Raw genomic sequence first — 20027 nt, 5'->3', positions numbered from 1 at the left:
ATTTATTACAGCGAAAGGATAGGAACCAAAATCAACTTCAAGAAAGGAAAATCAGCAATAGGAAAAAGGCATATAGGATGAAGTCCAGAGGTAACCAACTGAAAGCTTCCAAGGGTCTTCTTTTACAGGAGAGAGATAGGATACCTTTAATTCATCTAGCAACAGCATGCATAAAATGTCCTCTGGGGAAGTTCATCTTGCACGTAGGAGTTCAGGGTTCTCATCAAGAGTCAGTTAGCCTAGCATGTACCAATATTCCAGACTCCTGAAAGAAAAGCAGCTGTTTGGTGTAGACCACATTATTGGTACAAACAGTTTAGGTATAGCGAGCATTCTTAACTGACAACCATGAGGACCCTCTTAAAATCCAAGTCCCAAGTACCAGCCAAGGACCAGCCTTGCAATTAGGCATTTTTAACTATAGCAATCTCAGACCTGCTGTATAAACTCATTTTTGCGTATATGTATACTTATGTTGGTATATGCCTACTTACATTATTCTGCTTCATATTTGGCTTTTAATTGTATGAAAGAAATAATAAGATGCTTTTGTCAATTTGCATAGTAATTAATTTTTTACAATTTTTAAAATTCCACTTAGTGAACATACAGTGTGTCAGCAATTCCATACATCATGTGGTGCTCATCAACAAGTACACTCCTTAATCCCCTTCACCTATTTAACCCATCCCCTCCTCCCACCCGCCTCATTTGTAGTAACCATCAATTTGCTCTCTAGAGTTAAGAGTCTGTTTCTTGGTTTCTCTATCTCTCTCTCTCTCTCTCTTTCCCCTTTGCTTCTTTGTTTTGTTTTTTAAACACGTGAATGAAACCATGCGGTATTTGTCTTTCACTGTGTTATTTTGCTTACCATTATACTCCCTAGGTCCATTCATGTCATTGCAAATGGCAAGATTTCATTCTTTTTTATGGCTGAATAATATTTCATTATATGTGTATGTATATACACATATATGTATACACACACATATATATTATATGTATATATGTTATATGTATATCCATACACTCCACATTTTGTTTATCCATTCATCAGTCAGTGGACATTTGGGCTGCTTCCATAATTTGGCTATTGTAAATAATGTTGCTGTAAACAGATGGGTGTATGTATCCCTTTGAATTAGTGTTTTTTTGTTTTCTTGGGTAAATACCCAGTAGTGTGATTGCCGGATTGTAGGATAATTCAATTTTTAACTTTGAGGAACCTCCATACATTTTCCCGAGTGGCTGCATCAGTTTGTATTCCCTTTAACAGGGCACGAGGTTCCTTTTTGTCCATATCCTCACCAACACCTGATATTTCTCATTGTTGGTTTTAGCCCTTCTGGCAGGTGTGAGGTGATAGTGCATTGTAGTTTTGATTTGCATTTCCCTGATGGTAAAGGACGATGAGCGTCTTTTGATGTGTCTGTTCGCCATTTGTATGACTTCTTTAGAGAAATGTCTGTTCATATCTTCTGCCCATTTTTAAATTGGATTATTTGATTTTTGGGTATTGAGCTTTGTAAGTTCTTTGTAAATTTTGGATACCAACCAGATGTGTCATTTGCAAATATCTTTTCCCTTTCTTAGGTTGCCTTTTAGTTTTAATATTTCCTTCCCTGTGTAGAAGCTTTTTATTTTGATGTAGTCCCCAATAGTTTATTTTTGCTTTTGTTTCCCTGGCCTCAGGGAACCTATCTAGAAAAAGTTGCTACAGCCAATGTCAGAGAAGTTATTGTTTCTGTCTCTTGTAGGATTTTTGTTGTTTCAGGTCTCACATTTAGGTCTTTAATCCATTTTGAATTTATTTTTGCGTATGGGTAAGGAAGTTGTCTGCTTTCATTCTTTTACATGTAGCTGTCTAGTTTTCCCAGCAAGATTTGTTGAAGAAACTATTTTTTCTCTCTGCATTTTCTTTCCTACTTTGTTGAAGATTGACCATATAATTGTGTGTTTATTTCTGGGTTTTGTATTGTTTTCTATTGATCTGTGTATCTGTTTTTGTGCCACTACCATACTGTTTTGATTGCTGCAGCTTTGTTATATAACCTGAAGTCCAAAATTGTGATGCTTCCAGCTTTGTCTGTCTTTTTCAAGATTGCTTTGACTATTTGGGGTCTTCTGTGGTTCTATACAAATTTTAGGATTGTTCTAGTTCTGTGAAAAATGCTGTTGGTATTTTGATAGGGATTGCATTAAATGTATAGATTGTTATGGTAGTATAGGTATTTTAACAATATCTGTTCTTCCATGAGCATGGAATATCTTTCCATTTCTTTGTGTCCTCTTCAGTTCCTTTCATCAGTGTTTTATAGTTTTCAGAGTATAGGTCTTTCACTTCTTTGGTTAGATTTATTCCTAGGTTTCTTATGCTTTTGGGCGCAATTGTAAGTGGGATTGTTTTCTTAATTTCCCTTTCCGCTGATTCATTATTGGTATATAGAAATGCAATAAATTTATGTACATTGATTTTGTATCCTTCAAATTTACAGAGTTTATTTATCAGTTCTAGCAGTTTTGTGGGGTAGTATTTACGTTACCTATATATATAGTATCATGTTGTCTGAAAGTAGTGAAAGTTTGACTTCTTCCTTACCAATTTGGATGCCATTTATATCTTTTCGTTGTCTGATTACTATGGGTAGGACTTCCAGTACTGTGTTGAATAAAAGTGACAAGAGTGGACATCCTTGTCATATTCCTGACCTTCAGGGAAAGGCTCTCAGTTTTTTACCATTGAGGATGATGTTAGCAGTGGGTTTTTCAGATGGCCTTTATTATGTTGAGGTGTGTTCCTTCTAAACCTACTTTGTTAAGGGTTTTTATCATGAATGGATGTTGTACTTTGTCAAGTGCTTTTTCTGCATCTATTTAAATGATAATATCATTCTTATACTTTCTTTTATTGATGTGATGTGTCACATTGATTTATGAATATTGAACCATCCTGGCAACCCAGGAATAAATCACACTTGATTGTGGTGAATGATTTTTTTAATGTATTGTTGGATTCAGTGTGTTAGTATTTTGCTGAGGATTTTTGCATCTATGTTCATCAGAGATATTGGCCTATAGTTTTCTTTTTTAGTGGTGTCTTTATCTGGTTCTGAGATCACGGTAATGTTGGCCTCAGAATGAATTTGGAAGTTTTCCTTCTGTTCTATTTTTTTAAACCATATATATTTTTTAAGTTTATTTATTTATTTTGAGAGAGAGAGAGAGAGACAGCATGAGTAGGGGAGGGGCAGAGAGCAAGGGAGGGGGGAGAGAGAGAGAAAGAGAAAGAGAAAGAGAAAGAGAGAGAATCCCAAGCAGGCTTCACACTGCCAGCACCAATTCCAATGTGGGGCTCCAACTCCTGAAACTGAGATCGTGACCTGAGCCAAAACCAAGAGTTCGACACTTAACCAACTGAGCCAGCCAGGTGCCCCCTTACTTTCTGTTTTTTTAGAGTACTTTGAGAAAAATAAGTATTAACTTTTCTTTAAATACTTGGTAGAATTCGCCTTTGAAGCCCTCTGTTCCTGGACTTTGTTTGTTGGGAATTTTTGGATTATTGAGTCAGTTTCTTCGCAGGTTATTGGTCTGTTCAAGTTTTCTATTTCTTCCAGTTTCAGTTTTGGTAGTTTATATGTTTCTAGGAATTTATCCATTTCTTCTAGGTTGCCCACCTTGGTGGCATATAGTTTTTCATAATATTTTCTTCTAATTGTTTGTATTTCTATGGTGTTGGTTGTTATTTCTCCTCCTTCATTTGTGATTTTTTTTAAGTTTATTTATTAATTTTGAGAAAGAGTGTGAATGGGAGAGGGGCAGAGAGTGCGGGAGAGAGAGAATTCCAAGCAGGCTCCACGCTGTCAGCACATAGCCCAATGCATGGCTCAATTCCACATACTGTGAGATCATGACCTGAGCCGAAATCTAGGGAAGTTGGACGCTTACCACACTGAGCCACCCAGGCTCCCATCTCATTTACGATTTTTAAAATTTGAATTATTTATCTTTTTTTCTTGATAAGTTTGACTAGAGGTTTATCAATTTTACTGATACTTTTCAAAGAACCAGCTCCTGCTTTCATTGATCTGTTTTTTTTGTTGTTTTTTTTTAGTTTCTATATCATTTATTTCTGCTCTAATCTTTATTATTTCCTTCCTTTCACTGGTGTTAGATTTTCTTTGCTGTTCTTTTCCTAGCTCCTTTAGGTGTAAGGTCAGACTGTTTATTTGAGATTTTTCTTGCTTCTTAGTTAGGCCTGCATTGCTTTATACTTACCTCTTAGAACTGCTTTTGCTACATCTCAGAGGTTTTGTATCATTGTATTTTCATTTTCATTTGTTTCCATGTACATTTTTATTCTTTTATTTTCAGGCTGACCCATTTATTCTGTAGTAATCTGTTATTTAGCCTCAATGTATTTGTGTACTTTCCAGATTTTTTCTTGTGGTTGATTTCTAGTTTCCTATTTTTGTGGTCAGAAAAGTTGCCTCGTATGACTTGACTGTGAATTTGTTGAGGCTAGTTTTGTGGGCTGATAGGTGATCAATTCTGGAGAAGGTTCCATGGGCTCTTGAAAAGAATCTGTATTCTGCTTGAGGATGGAATGCTCTGAATATGTCTGTTAAATCCATCTGGTCCAGTTTGTCATTTAAAGCCATTGTTTATTTGTTGATTTTGTTTAAGTAATCTGTTGATGTAAGGGGAGTGTTAAAGTCCCCTACTGTTATGGGGCACCTGGGTGACTCAGTCAGTTGAGCGTCTGACTTTAGCTCAGGTCATGACCTCACAGTTTGTGAGTTCAAGCCCCGTGATGGGCTCTGTGACGACAGCTCAGCAGCACCTGGAGCCTGCTTCGGATTCTGTGTCTCCCCCTCTCTCTGCCCCTCCCCTGCTCGCATTCTGTCTCTTTCTCTCTCCCTTAAAAATAAACATTAACAAAAAATTTTAAGTCCCCTACTATTATTATATTATTATAAATTATGTTATTAACTGTTTTATGTATTTGGATGCATAAATATGTACAGTGTTTTATCTTCTTGTGGGATTGACTGCTTTATGATTATCTACTGTCTTTGTCTCTTGTTACAGTCTTCATTTTAAAGTCTATGTTGTCTGACATAGGTATTGCTACTCCATCTTTTTTTTTGGCATCCGTTTGCATGCTTGATGTTTATCCATCCTCTCCCTTTAAATCTGCAGGCGTCTTTCTTTCTAAAGGAGTTTCGTGTAGGTAGCATATAGATGGGTCTTGTTTTTTTTATCCATTCTGTCACTCTCTGTCTTGATGAGAGCATTCAGTCCATTTACATTCAAAGTAATTATTGATACATATGTATGTATTACCATTTTTACCTGTTTTGTGGTTGTTTGTGGAGACTTTCCTCTGATCCTTTCTTGTCTTTCATAATTTGATTGTTTTCTTTAGTGATTTTTTGGATTTCTTTCTCTTTAGTCTTTGCATATTTATTTGTGGTTTTTTGATTTGTGGTTACCATTGGGTTTGTATGTAACATATTCTGTATATAGCAGTCTATATTAAGTTGATGGTTATTTAAGTTTGAACCCTTCTTTTACTTCTCCCCACATTTTAGGTATATGTTGTCATATTTCACATTCTTGTATTTTGTGAGCTCCTTGACTGATAATTGACAAATTTATTTTTATTTTTGTGTTTTCTATCTTCATACTGTCACTTTGGTCTCTCCTTTTTACTGATAGAACCTCCTTTATTATTTTTTGCATTTTTTTTTTTTTTTTGAGAGAGAGAGAGAGAGAGAGAGAGAGAGAGAGAGAGAGAGAGAGAGAGAGAGAGAGAGAACTGAAGTAGAGTAGGGGCAGAGAGGGAGAGAGAGAATTCCAAACAGGCTCCACTCTGTCAGGGCAGAGCCCAGCACAGAGCTTGATCCCATGAACCATGAGATCATGACCTGAGCCAAAATCAATAGTCAGATACCTAACCAACTCAGCCACTCAGGTGCCCCTAGAGTCCCTTTTAATATTTCTGCTTTGCTTTGCTGGTTTAGCAGTCATGGACTCTGTGAGTTTTTGTTTGTCTGACAAAATCTTTATCTCTCTTTGTATTCTGAATGATAGCCTTGCTGGATAGAATATTCTTGGCTGCAGGTTTTATCCATTCAGTACATTGACTATGTCACACCATTCCCTTCTTGCTTGGAAAGTTTGTGCTGAAAAGCCCCTGGTAGCTTTAGGGAGTTTCCCTTTTATGTAACTGTTCTTTTCCTTTAAAAATTTTTTCTTTACTATATTTTGCCATTTTAACTGTAATATGTCTTGGTGTGGATCTTTTTGTTGATTTTGTTGGAGGTTCTCTATGCCTACTGGTTCTGGATATTTGTTTGCTTCCCTAGATTAGGGTAGTTTTCAGCTATTGTCTCTTCAAATAAACTTAATGCCTCGTTTTCTTTGTTGTTGTCTTCTAGGACTCCTTATAATGTGAATGTTACTATCTTAGAGTCACTGAGTTCCCTAAGTCTACTCTTATTTTCCATTATTCTTTTTTCTGTGTTCAGCTTGATTACTTTCCATTACTCTGTCTTCTAGGTCATTGATTTGTTCCTCTGCTTCTTCTAGCATGCTGTTCATTCCATCATGTGTGTTTCTCACTGCATTTATTGAGCCCTTTATCTTTGCTATGGTATTCCATATCTCTGTGTTCAGGGTCTCACTTAGGTCTTCCACTCTTATCTCAAGTCTAGTAAGTATCCTTATGATACTTACTTTAAATTCTCTATCAGGCATGTTACTTATATCTGTTTTTCCTAGATCTCTGGCCATTGTCTTGTCCTGGATTTTTCATTTGGGTTCAATTTCCCTGTCTTCTCCTTTTGTCTTAAGTCTCTGTGCCTATTTCTCTGTGTTAGGAAAGTCACTTATGTCTCCTGTCCTTGAAGGTAATGGCCTCATGAAGAAGAAGTCCAACAGTGCCCTGCTGTGTAGCTTTCTTGTTTCCTAGGGCTTGGTACTTCTGGGAGTGTGTCCAATGTGTACTCTGTGTGATCAGCTATTGTGTCCTAGCTGCCTTTTCTTTCATGCCAGTCATCTGCAGAGGCTGTCTTTGTGTGTTATGGGCTGTGTTTGGCCCCTGGCCTGAATGTGGCGCATTTTAACTGTGTTCTGGTCTGCTTTTGAAATGAGACCTGTTGGCACTGCTGCTGGAAGCAAGGCCCTGCAAAATTCCCAGGTTGGGAGACATGGTGTTTAAGGGGTTTGGACTGGTCTTCTGGGGGAGAGGGCCTGCTGGGACTGAGGCAAGTGTGACTGGGAGGAGCAGTTCCACTGGCGCATCATGGGGGCATGGCTTGGTGCAAGCAAGTTAGGTAGGGAGTGTGGGTATTGTGCTGCTTCCCCTAGGTGGCTCTGTGCTTATGCTGAGGTTGCTGGAGGGAAATGGTCCCAGCTGTTGCCTTTGTTCTTGATGGGTTCTCTCCCTGAATGCTACCTTTCTAGGACATGCTTTGAGATGAATGCTGCCTTTCTAGGACATGCTTTGAGATGAACAGATAATCTCCCTACTCGTACCCCTGGTGCTCTTCAGATCGCTGTTTCCATGCTGTATGTTCACAGGTTGTTTGCCTGCCTTCTTTCCAAGAGCAGCCCCAGTGCCTCTGTGCTGTCCCCAAGCCATACCTGCTGATCTTTAGTACTCCAGGTTAAGTCCTGCTGGTCGCAAAACTCATGAAATTCAGCCCCTCTCGCTTTCCAAACCAATTGTTATTGGGGATTCATTTTCCCTCTATGCTCCTCCTGTGTGCTAGTGTCTCTCACCCTTCTCTACAGTGGTGGCTCCCTTTCCACCTTAGTGGCCACGATTGGTTTTTCTCCCAAACTGTGTCTCCACACTTCCTACTTTCTTCAAGTGGCCTCTTCTCTTCTTTAGTTGTAGAGTTTGTTTCGCCAGTCTACAGGTCAATTTCTCAGATATTTAGGATGATTTGATAGTTATCTATTTGTATTCATGGGACTAGGAGAGCCTAGGGTCATCCTACTCTGTCACCAGCTTCCCCTCTCTTGTATAGCTATTAAGTCTTTACATTTACTGGTGGAATGGATAACTAATATCAGTCCTTAATGTTTACAGGCAAGCAAATGCACATGCAGTGTTACCATTCATCTTATTCAATCATTATATTAACTCATGAAATTTTTCACTGAATTAAAAATAAAAACCAGTAAAGATTGATCTTTGTTTCTTAGGCTATTTAAAAATGTAGTCCTATACAACACACATATTTATATATAAATTTTGATGTAAATTTCCAGTTTAGTTGATCTTTGTTCTTTTACGGCAATGTTTATGAAAAAAATTTAAGTCCTTCTTGGAATTCAGTGTACTCATGTATATTCAAAACAGATCGGTCTTTTGTGCAAAGCCCAAAATAACTTGATCTTAAATACTTGGAATTTCCAGAGCCAGAGAAAAGTAACAAAACAGAACAAAACCCCTCAAAAATATCCATCACATATTGCAGATAAAGCACATAACTATCACTATATTTACCATAATTTGTTTAGTCTTTTTCTTTATTACAAAGCTATGAACAAATATTTTTGCTAATTACATAATACCACGTAAGGACATAATTATTCTAATGAAAATAATTATTGTTGGCAACAGAATCTTTGTAGAAAGTGTAGGATTTCTAGGATAATTGGAGTCCCCAAATAATGACCCTTCAAATCTTCAGAGAAGTTTAAACTTTTGAGTAGGTGATGATATATATCTGGTGTTTTGGGTCATTGAAGAATGATACCTGGACCCAAATCTCTAAACCTTTGTGTAATCTCTTTTTGAGGACAAGGTTATGAACAGACAGTTCTTTTTAACACTACTAGTTTTTGCAATTCCAAGATTTTTAAGAAGAATGTGTCTTGGTATTGAAAGTTCTTTCTAATTTAATGGTTTTAGCCTTTCTAACCTGTGAATATATGTATTAAAAATAAAATTTGTAAATAATTCAAGATGAAACAGTATTAGAATTATGCTATATGCTTTCTACAGTATCTGTTTGGAAATTAATGCTTTTTTCCTCAGGAAGATTATTTCTAGCAAAGTTAAGTTGGAATCTACCTAGAACACTTTTTAAAAATTTTTATGTTCAAATATTTATAAGTAATAGTCTATATTTTGAAATTTATTGAAGGTTAAATTGATAGTTTCTCTTTGGTTTATAATATGGAATAGTTCATACTATACTCAGCCCATTTATATCACCTTTACATCTTTTTGATGTATTTTTATATCATGAGTTTAAAATGAAACTGGACCAATTATATTAGGTATAACAATCTTAGGAATATAATTTAAATGTAGAGGCTTTTTGAAAGCTATTCCTTGATAAGATAACTAATTCTGCTGCTGCTTAATTTATTAAGACAAACTTATTTTCAGTCTATTGTATAATTTGAAAGGCATATTCATACCTATCAATTTTGGTATCTTTTAACAGCAGTGAAGAGTTCTAGTGTCACTATATAATCATCAACACTGTATATATCATTCTGATAAAGTGAGTGTAGCAAATTATTGACAGATTATTCAGAATCCACACAGTGGAAAACAGGTTGTAGATTCTCATCTGCAGAATGAAGCCAGTTTATTTGTATGTGAGAAAGTAGATAGGATACTTTCATTTTCTAAGCCAGGAATTTTTATCATCGAACAAAGTCTTGTAATCATGTGTGTAGGATGTATTAGGCTAAATTTGGAATGTGTTCAGAGCTTTCAGCAGCTATAGTACTAATGAGAATTTTAACTGTGAAAAAGAATGCGTTTTATTCTTTTAGAAATATGAAATGATTTGGTGATAAGATTAAAGATTCAAAAATTTTAGGACATTCAAACATGAAATATTTTAATGTTTTGAGAAAAATGCTTACTTAACTCATCTGTCTGTGACATCTTAATTTGATTAAAAAAGTAAGTAGCAATAAGCCAGAGTCTAAGTCAGATATCATCAGTAAATACTCTCATCCATAAAGGGTAGAAGGTTTTTGCTTTTATTATTTTGGGGACCAAATCTTCTGAAGAGTCCTCTCACTACAATAAAAATAAATTCTAGGTAAATTGGAGAGGTATAACATGCAATGCACTTTTGGGCCTGCAAAAGATAAGAGAATCTCTGAGGGGCAAAGATGCATATACAGATATACTTATGCATATACAGAAGCAGATAAAATAGTTGAAACTTAATGGGGATTTGTGAGCTATAAGTCATTGGAAAAGCCAGAGTTGGCCTCAAGTCAGATGCCCATGTCAGTGACGGGATCAGTCCAGTAGGCTCTGGGGCTCTAAAATGAACCTATCAGAGTTGCATTAATCTAAGACCTGTGTGGGTGACTAACATGGTTCTCTGTTGGTAACAGTATCTCACTCCCACAAGAAACAAATGCACATCCTCTGTAGAGAAGAGCATTTTTCGTTTTAGCCATCAGAATTGAGCACATAGTAACGTGAGCCAAGTAAGAGCTCATAGTAAAAAAGGCACCAACCGTATAAATAAACAAGAATCTATGATTGAAAGACAGTCAGTCAGTAGGAAAAAATGAAGGCAATGAAAAACAGATCTTAGACTCCTATCAGACTTCTGAAGGACACTATGCACTTCATAGTTAGAATTATCTGAAAAAGAATCTAAAATACCTGTTTATGATATATTTAAAGAATACAGAATGGAATAAAAAATGAGAAACAAAAGACTCTTAAAAAATGACCAGTTCTTTAAAAAGAACCAAACGGAACATTTAGGAATTTAAAATAAAATCATTGAAATAAAAATGCAGATAGATTAAACAGATATTGCATAAAGTCAAAGAATAAATTGGAGGGAGGCTTACAGAATTGATGAATTTATCCAGAATGCAGCATAAATTAAAAATATGGGAAATGTGAGAGGTTAAAAATTATGGAGGATTAAATGAGGTTTTAATATAAGGTTGTAATTGGAAAAGGAAAGCTGGCAAACTAAAAAAGAAAAACCATATGATTATCTCAGTACATGAAGGAAAAGCATTTGACAGAATCCAACATCTGTTCCTGATAAGAACTCTTAGCAAACTAGGAATAGAAAAGAGCTTTCTCAACCTGAAAAAAGGCATTTAGGAACAAGGAACAGGTAAAATCGTACTTAATCATGAGGACTGAATGCTTCTCTCCTAAAATCAGGGAGAAGGCAAGGTTTTCTTTCTGTTCTCACTGCTTCTATTTAATGTTGTCCTAGCTAGTGGAATAGAAGAAGAAATAAAAGATTTCCAGTTTGGAAAGGAAAAAGTAAAATGGTCTCTGTTTACAGATGACATGATCATCTATGTAGAAAATTTGATGGGATCTTTAAATAAATAATAAAAAGCTACCAGAACTAGTAAGTCACTTAGTACAAGATTACAGAATATAGATCAATACAAAAAAGTCAATTGTATTTCTATATATTGGCAATGTACAATTGAGAACTGAAAATAATTCCATATGTAGTTGCATCAAAGAATATGAAATACTTAGGAATAAATCTGTTAAAAGATGAATATCATCTGTATACTGAAAACTGTAAAAATTGCTGAAATTAAAACCTAATTAAACGAAGAGAGATACCTTATTTATGGGTTGGTAGATTCACTGTTGTTAAGACATCCATTCTTGCCAAATAGATCTATAATCCCAACAGATGTTTTGGAGAAATTGACAGGCTGAATCTAAAATTCAAATAGAAGTACAAAGGCCATGGGATACCCAACACAGCTTTGAAAACGAAAAGCCGAATTGAAAGGCTTAGCATTATCTGATTTCAGGACTTAGAAAACTACCTTATTCAAGAAAGTGTGGTGTTGTTGTAAAGTCAGAGACCCTAGATCCACTGATGCAGAATAGAAAGTCCAAAAATAAACTCACGTGTATATGCAGAACTGATTTTCAAAACAAGTTTCAAAGACAATTCAGTGGTGACACAGTAGTCTTTTTAACAAGTAACACTGGAACATTTGGGTGCCGAAATGTAAGACTTAAAATTCTAAAACTGATTGGAGGAAGAAAATAAAACTTTGTGACCTTGGGATTGGCAAAGATTTCTTCAATGCAACACCACAAGCTTGATCCATAAAAGAAAAAAAAACCCGCAACCCTGATATTTTATTTCATTTTTATTTTTGTTTATTTTTTATTTTTTCCAACCCTGATATTTGAGACTTAATCAAGATGAAGAATTCCTGCTCTGCAAATCACTTCATTAAGAGAATACAAGACAAGGTATAGACTGGGAGAAAATATTTGCAAATCATATATCGAATAAAGGATTTATGTCTAAAAAGAACTCTCAGAACTCACAAAGCAACTTGTCAGTTTTTAGACTGGGACAAAAGCCAGACACTTGGTAGATAGATGTCAAATAAGCACATACCTAAAATTTTAAAGGCTGGCAGTGCCAAGTGTTGGTGCTGGTGAGGTTATAGAGTGACTGGAATTCTTATATGCTGCTGATGGGAAACGTAAACTTGTACAACCACTTTGGAAGACAGTTTGGCAGATTCTTGAAAAGTTAAACATACACTTGGTATGTGACTCCTCAGTGTACCCCCATGTATTAATCCTAGAGACGTGAAAGAGTGTATCCACGAAAGACTTGCATACCAATGTTTGCTAGCAGCTTTTTATTTAATAGCTGATAACCTTGAATAACCCAAGTATCCATAACATGTTAATGGATAAACCATGGTAAAGCCACATAACGGAATATAATCAGCCACAAAAAGAAATGAACTACTGATACATGTGAAAACATGAATTAATCTCAAATTTATGTTGAATGGACGACCCCACAGAGAAAAGGATATATTCTACAATTCTGTGTAAAGGCAGTCTTTGCTTTACATGGGATTATATTTACTAAAATGTATGCAGGTTCGAACCTATGTCCTTGCTTTGTATGTGCATGAGTTTTTGTTAACACTGTACCATGCAAAACAAGGACTTCTTGGAATATAAAATTCTGGAAAATACAACTATTCTATTGTGATGGAAACCCATCAGTGGTTATATAAGGAAGAGGTACGGTGGAGGAGGTTGGGGAGCCACAAAAGGGAGAAATTATAAGGGGGCAAAAGTTATTAATAGACTGTTAACTAAGAAGATATGCAAGTGGATAATGATGTACATAAAACCTCAAGATAAGTCATAAGGAAAATGCAAATCCAAACTACAGTGAGATTCCACTGCACAACCAGTGGAATCAAAATGACTACCATTAACAAGTGTTGGTGAAGATGTGGAGAAACTGTAACACTCATGTATTGCTGGTGGAAATGTCAAATAGTGTTGTGCCTTTGGAAAGCATTTTGTCCGTTCCTCAGTATACACTCACCATATGATTCAACAGTTCCATTCCTAGATACTTACCAAGAGAAATGAAAACCTGTGTCCACAAAGAGGGTCTATACACAAATGTTTCTGGCAGCCTTATTCACAATAACCAAAACTGGAAAAAAATCTAAATGTCCATCACCTGGTCAATGGATGAACAAAATGTAGTATATTTATACAATGCAGAACTATCCCACAATAAGAGGGAACAAAATACTTATATATCAAACTACATGGATAAACCTTCAAAACATAAGTGAAAGTGGTCAAACTCAAAATGTGGGATTTTGTTTATATGAAATTTCTGTAAAAGCAAAACTATAGATAGAAGACAGATAAATGATAGTCACTGGGTGCTAGAGCAGGGTTTGGTGTGTGTATGATAAAGAGGGAGCTTCTGTGATGACAGGATTATTCTAAAACTGAATTGTGTTGATGGTTCACAACTGTAAATTCACTGAAAGTCATGTATCTGATTAAGGGCTGGTATTCAGAATATATACATTGTATAGGATACAATATGTATTTTGTATTGCACCAACTCAAAACAAGGTAACAAAATAAAATCAGTGTTATTTGAAGAAATTGCTGGTTCTGGGCCTAGAGCTAAGAAAATTGAAGGTGAACATGGAATATCTTGTGCTAGAAAGTAAAGAAATGCTCCAAAACTGATCATCAAAACAAGTAAGGTCAGTAGTGGATTTTAACCTATTGGGTAAAATAAAAATTCAGAGGTCCATATATCAGGCTAGACAGACAGATGATGGACTGACAAATGAAAAGGGAAAGCTCTTCCTTACGATGGACTGCCAGTTAAGGAAGATAGAACAATGAAATTTAAAAGGTAACTGGTATTTTTTTACTTATTTTGAGAGAGAGAGAGAGTGTGAGAGAGAGAGCAAGTGGGGAAGGGGAAGGGGAAAGAGAGAGAGAGAGAGAGAGAGAGAGAGAGAGAGAGAGAGAGAGAGAGAATCCCAAGCAGGTTCCATACCACCAGTGCAGTGGGGCTCAACCTCACAAACCAATTATGACCTGAGCCAAAGTCAGATGCTTAGCCAACTGAGCCACCCAGGTGTCCCCAAAAGATAACTGTTTTGCAGCTATTATAGTCAAATTTGATCCAGACAATAATCATCAGTGGATGCTAAATCTAGGAGAAGGGGACTTTGATAAGGAGCAATATATTTACATGATATTAAACTGTCTCCCAGTAATTACTAATTCCAAAAGGAAAGGTAGTAACTATACAGTAGAAGAATCAAACAGCACTTTAACTGCATAATCAAAATTAAAACCCCCATTACCTTGCAGATATACATGATATGCTGAGAACAGATTATTCATGTTGTATTCAAGACAAAAATGCCTAACCTGAGTCTAATTATGTGGAAACAAGATAAATCCAAATTTGGGACATTCTGTAAGATAACTAGTCTTCACTGCTTAAAAATACCAGTGATATAAAACACAAAGATTGAAGAGTAGTTCCATAGTATGAAAGACTTTATGTAAAGACATATGACAGCTAACTGTAAAATATATGATGCTGGTCTAATTCCTGTTCCAGAAAAAAAACAGTGCTATAAAAAACATTGGACAGTTCATGAAATTGGAATATGAAAGGTATATTAGATATATATGTAACAAGGTTAAAAATCCCAAGTTTGATAACTGTATTATGGTTATCTAGAAGAATGTTTTTATATCAGGAAGTCACTTAATTATTTAGTTGTACAGAGCTCTGATGTGTACAACTTACTCTCAGATGTTTGAGAGAGAGAAGGAGGAAAGGAGAGGGAGAGAGTGATGGTGATAAAGCAAATGTGGCTCAATGTTGGTAATCAAGTGGTGAATTGGAGTGAACTGTAGAAATGGGGGTGGGGGTTATTCCTGCAACTTTTCCTCTAAGTGTAAAATTTTTCTATACGTTCATAATTAAAGTTTAAGGGAAAAAAGATACCATGAAAAATTATATGCCAACTAATTTTAAAAGGCAGGTGAAACGGACACATTTCTAGAAAAATAGAACTTTTCCAAAATTGTTAAAGTAAGATTAGACACTATGCATAGTCCTTTAACCTTCAAAGAAATTGAATTGCTAGTTCAAAGTCTTTCCACCAAGAAACCAGTAGTCTCATGGTTTTTCAAGCAACTTCTACCAAAAGTTCAAGGAACAGGTCGTTTTGCTGCTGTTGTTGTTTTCTTAGAGAAGAAGAAAACTCCCTCACTCATTATGAGACTAAAATGACCTTTATACCAAAACCAGTTCAGGATTACAGGAAAGGAAAATTACAGTCCAATCATGCTGAGGCATGTAATATTAAAGAATCTTAAAATATTAGCACACCAAGCACAGCAGTAAGTAAAAAAGATACAACTATCTCAGAAGTACAGAAAGAATTAATGATGATAAAAAGTGCCAGCCAACTAAGAGAAAGGAAGTTTCTTAAATTGATAAAGGATATCTAATAAAACTGTTAACAGTCATTGTTCTCATTGATAAAATGTGAAAAGCATTACCTTTACAGTCATGGAAAAGGCCAGATGCCCACTATCCTTGCTTCTCCTCAACATTGTCCTGGAGGGGCCGACCTAACATAATAAGAGAAAAGAAAGAAAAAGAAAAGAGAAAGGAAGGAAGAAGAGAGAGAGATGGGGGGAGGGGGAGAAAGAAAGAAAGAAAATAAGAGTTCAAATATGCCAGAGGAATTCATTCCTATTGCTTTTCTGCACATTTAAACAAATATTAGACCTATCCGAATCATCAGAAAGCTGCATGACTATCTCTGGAGAATTGAGCTAGTCTATGACTGCCTATAGTTTAAGATTGATACGTTCATTGTGGTTCCAACTTTTAGGCTGTTCTTTCCCTCTCTCTCTTCTTTTGTCTTTCTCTCTGTACTATTTGCTTATAAACTTTTTCGTACTGTGTATCAAATGCTTGCCTTCGAGAGTCCTGGACATGAACACAACTCTGTATTTTGTACTGATTAGGGTCATCTGTAATACCTCTTGTCAACCACATTTAACAATGTCGGGGTGGGGGGGAAGTTCTCTCCAAACTTTTTTCCTAATTTGAGTGAATAAACTCTTTATATTTCTATCCTCTCTCTGATGTAATTATTACTTGTTTGTATAATAATAAATGTTAAAATACCCAAAATGTGTAAGTTCTGTGCGACACACTAATCATTTTTGGCCAAAGTGGTAATGCTAGACCCTTTTTCTATGTTAAACAATTAGAACATTGCTGAGTATTTAAATTGTTTTCACCTTTCATGCAGATGGGTTAGAATCCTGTTCATGCAGTTGATAGTAGCTGTAGTGAATAGATATATGTGAGCAGAAGTCAAGTAAAAATGCGAATGCTTTGAAAGTGCTTAAACACCCTTAAAGTCACTCTAGCTCTTTTCTTTTAAATTTTGCTCTCCATTTCCTGTGGAATGCTTAAATAAAATTTCTAATTCACGTTTGACCTATGAAAGGAGATACTATCTGATACTGAAATGAGCATATTTACAAAATGTAACTGAATGCTTTGCTGGGCACTGGGATAAAAAGTTCAGTAAAGTAACATAGTCCTTGCCTTTAGATGACTTCTTTCCTCACTGGTTTTGCTTTCTAGTCATAGTTGTTCTGTTCAAGGGACTTATTTGTTATGATATTCTGTGGAATACTAACAGAAAATATCCTTTAATAGTTTATAGTGGTACAGTATTAAAGTATCTGAAGAAGGAAAGCTTATTGTAGGAAGACCTAAAGAAGAATTCTTTTTTTTTTTTTTTTTTTTTTTTTTTAATTTATGGTCAAATTGGCTAACATACAGTGTGTAAAGTGTGCTCTTGATTTTGGGGTAGATTCTCGTGGTTCATCGTTACATACAACACCCAGTGCTCATCCCAACAAGTACCCATCTCAATGCCCATTACCTATTTTCCCCTCTCCCCCACCCCCCATCCACCCTCAGTTTGTATTTAAGAGTCTCTTACGGTTCGCCTTCCTCCCTCTTTTTTTGTAACTATATTTTCCCCTTCCCTTCCTCCCTGGTCTTCTGTTAAGTTTCTCAAGATCCACATATGAGTGAAAACATATGATATCTGTCCTTCTCTGACTGACTTACTTCATTCAGCATAATACCTTCCAGTTCCATTCACATTGCTGCAAATGGCATGATTTCATTCTTTCTCATTGCCAAGTAGTATTCCATTGTATATATAAACCATGTCTTCTTTATCTATTCATCAATTGATGGACATTTAAACTCTTTCTATAATTTGGCTATTGTTGAAAGCACTGCTATAAACATTGGGGTGCATGTGCCCCTATGCATCAGCACTCCTGTATCCCCTAGATAAATTCCTAGTAGTGTTATTACTGGGTTGTAGGGTAGTTCTATTTTTAAATTTTTGAGGAACCTCCATACTGTTTTCCAGAGCAGCTGCACCAGTTTGCATTCCCATCAGCAGTGCAAGAGGGTTTCCGTTTCTCCACATCCTCACCAGCATCTGTAGTTTCCTGAGTTGTTCATTGTAGCCACTCTGACTGGCGTGAGGTGATATCTCAGTGTGGTTTTGATTTGTATTTCCCTGATGATGAGTGACCTTGAGCATCTTTTCATGTGTCTGTTAGCCATGTGGATGTCTTCTTTGGAAAAGTATCTATTCATGTCTTCTGCCCATTGCTTCACTGGATTATTTGTTTTTGGGGTGTTGAGTTTGGTTAAGTTCTTTATCGATTTTGGATACTAGCCCTTTATCCAATATGTCATTTGCAAATATCTTTGCCCATTCCGTCAGTTGCCCTTTAGTTTTGTTGATTGTTTCCTTTGCAGTGCAGAAGCTTTTTATCTTGATAAGGTCCCAATAGTTCATTTTTGTTTTTAATTCCCTTGCCTTTGGAGATGTGTCAAGGAAGAAATTGCTGTGGCTGAGGTCAAAGAGGTTGTTGCCGGTTTTCTCCTCTAGGGTTTTGATAGTTTCCTGTCTCACATTTAGGTCTTTCATTCATTTTGAGTTTATTTTTGTGTATGGTATAAGAAAGTGGTCTAGTTTCAAACTTCTGCATGTTGCTGTCCCAGCACCATTTGCTTATAGAGACTGTCTTTTTTCCATTGGATGCTTTTTCCTGCTTTGTCAGAGATTAGTTGGCCATACGTTTGTGGGTCCAATTCTGGGTTCTGTATTCTATTCCATTGGTTCATGTGTCTGTTTTTGTGCCAATAATATACTGTCTTGATGACTACAGCTTTGTAATGGAAGCTAAAGTCTGGGTTGTGATGCTTCCCACTTTGGTTTTCTTTTTCAATATTACTTGAGCTATTCAGGGTCTTTTGTAATTCCGTAGAAATTTTAGGATTGTTTGTTCTAACTTTGAGAAGAATGCTGGTGCAATTTTGATTGGGATTGCACTGAATGTGTAGATTGCTTTGGGTAGTATTGACATTTTGACAGTATTGATTCTTCCCATCCAAGGAAAGACATCCATAATAGGTTTGTTTTTGGTGAGCAAAATTGATACTGAGATTCCTATAGAAGAACTGAACTTTCTGTCAGAGTAATAGGCTTCACTAACCAGCAACCGATTCGTTTTTTCCTTTTACTTCCTCACAACTCTGTATAGCAATATTAGTTTGCATTAGGGATTTTTAGGTATTAAAACTACTTAAGTGCAAATGAAAGATGTTAACAGTTCTCTCAAGTAACTATGCAGGACTACTTTAGTTATGCATAATGTATACTCCTGTATTCTTTTACAAAAAGAAATGCTAAATGCCTGAATGTATCAGGCACCTTGTTCAAATAGCAGTCTGATGCTGAAATGAAATGTAGTTATTTTCTTTTTAGCAATCCAATTAGTTAAGATGTGACATACAATAATTTTTAATTTTTTAAGGAAAGTCCATAGTATTTTTCATAGTGACTGGTCCATCTTACATTCCCATCAATAGTGCATGAGGGCTCCAGTTCCTCCACACCCTCATCAACAGTTATTATCTTCTTTGGTTTTTTATTTATTTTTATTTATTATTAATTTATTTTTGAGATAGAGAGAATGAGAGTGGGGGAGAGGCAGAGAGAGAGGGAGACACAGAATACAAAGCAGGCTTCAGGCTCTGAGCTGTCAGCACACAACTCCATGCAGGGCTTGAACTCACAAACTCAAGGTCATGACTTGAGCTGAAGTTGGACACTTAACCAACTGAGCCACCCAAGTGCCACTATTTTCTTTGTTTTGATCATGGCCATCCTAACAGGTATGAGGTAACAACTCATTATGTTTAATTTGCACTTCCCATTTCCTAATGATTAGTGATATTGATCTTTTCATATGCTTGTTGACTATATTATCTTCTTTGTTGAAATGTCTAGTCAAGTTCTTTACACATTTTGTTTTAATAGAGTTATTTGTTTTTTGTTGTTGTAGGAGTGTTTTGGTTTTTTTAAGTAAACTGTGCCTAATGTGGAGCTTCACATCTCAACCCCAAGATCTAGGGTTGCTTGCTTTACCAACTGGACCAGTTGGTTTTTAATCTCTTATTAGATAATATGGCCAGAAAGTATTTTCTCCATTCTGTATGTTGCCTTTTCTTTCTGTTGATTATTTGCTTTGTCACACAGAAGTTTGGAAGTTTAACGTAGTTCCATCTGCGTAGTTTTGCTGC

The 20027-nt window shown here is 35.9% G+C and overlaps 1 protein-coding gene across 3 annotated transcripts in view; it reads left to right on the top strand.

Moving 5' to 3' along the window:
* COG5 (component of oligomeric golgi complex 5) overlaps positions 1-20027 on the top strand; it is a 336271-nt gene that overhangs the window by 186122 nt on the left and 130122 nt on the right. The gene's annotated exons all lie outside the window — the stretch shown is intronic.

The sequence above is a fragment of the Neofelis nebulosa genome, chromosome 4, assembly GCF_028018385.1.
Source record: "Neofelis nebulosa isolate mNeoNeb1 chromosome 4, mNeoNeb1.pri, whole genome shotgun sequence".
In the NCBI taxonomy this organism is placed as follows: Eukaryota; Metazoa; Chordata; class Mammalia; order Carnivora; family Felidae; genus Neofelis; species Neofelis nebulosa.
Note: the sequence above shows the minus strand (reverse complement) of the source record. Positions and strands in the feature narration are given on the sequence as shown.